Below are 690 nucleotides of genomic sequence, written 5' to 3'. Positions count from 1 at the left end.
TCAAGGTGCATTGTCTGCAGGAGGCCCTGGCGCATGAATCAGTGAAGCAGGAACGTCCTCTGCCCTCCAGGGGCCGAGAAACTTACAGATTTTCGGTGTCCGTCACCCAAAGTCATGTAAAAATCCAGTATATATATGGTGCTTTCTCGGGTGCTATTACAGATAGCGCGATAAATCAGAGTGCATTGTCTGTAGGAGGCCCTGGCGCATGAATCTGGTCAGCGGGAACAACCTCGGACCACCAGGGGCCGAGAAAAACACCGTCTCATGGGGCCGGACACTCAGGGACAGGGAAAAATCCAATACATATCTGGTGATATCTCGGGTGCTATTACAGATAGCGCAATAAATCAAAGTGCATTGTTTGTAGGAGGCCCTGGCGCATGAATCTGTGCAGCGGGAACGACCTCGGAACACCAGGGGCCGAGAAAACCACCGTCTCATGGGGCCGGACACTCAGGGTCAGGGAGAAATCCAATATATATCTGGTGATATCTCGGGTGCTATTACAGATAGCGCAATAAATCAAAGTGCATTGTCTGTATGAGGCCCTGGCGCATGAATCTGTGCAGCGGGAACGACCTCGGACCACCAGGGGCCGAGAAAACCACAGTCTCATGGTGCCGGACACTCAGGGTCAGGGAAGAATCCAATATATATCTGGTGATATCTCGGGTGCTATTAGTGACA

Source organism: Nomia melanderi, unplaced genomic scaffold (genome assembly GCF_051020985.1).
Source record: "Nomia melanderi isolate GNS246 unplaced genomic scaffold, iyNomMela1 scaffold0083, whole genome shotgun sequence".
Lineage (NCBI taxonomy): Eukaryota > Metazoa > Arthropoda > Insecta > Hymenoptera > Halictidae > Nomia > Nomia melanderi.
The sequence above is the reverse complement of the archived record's forward strand: the minus strand, read 5'-3'. Positions refer to the sequence as shown.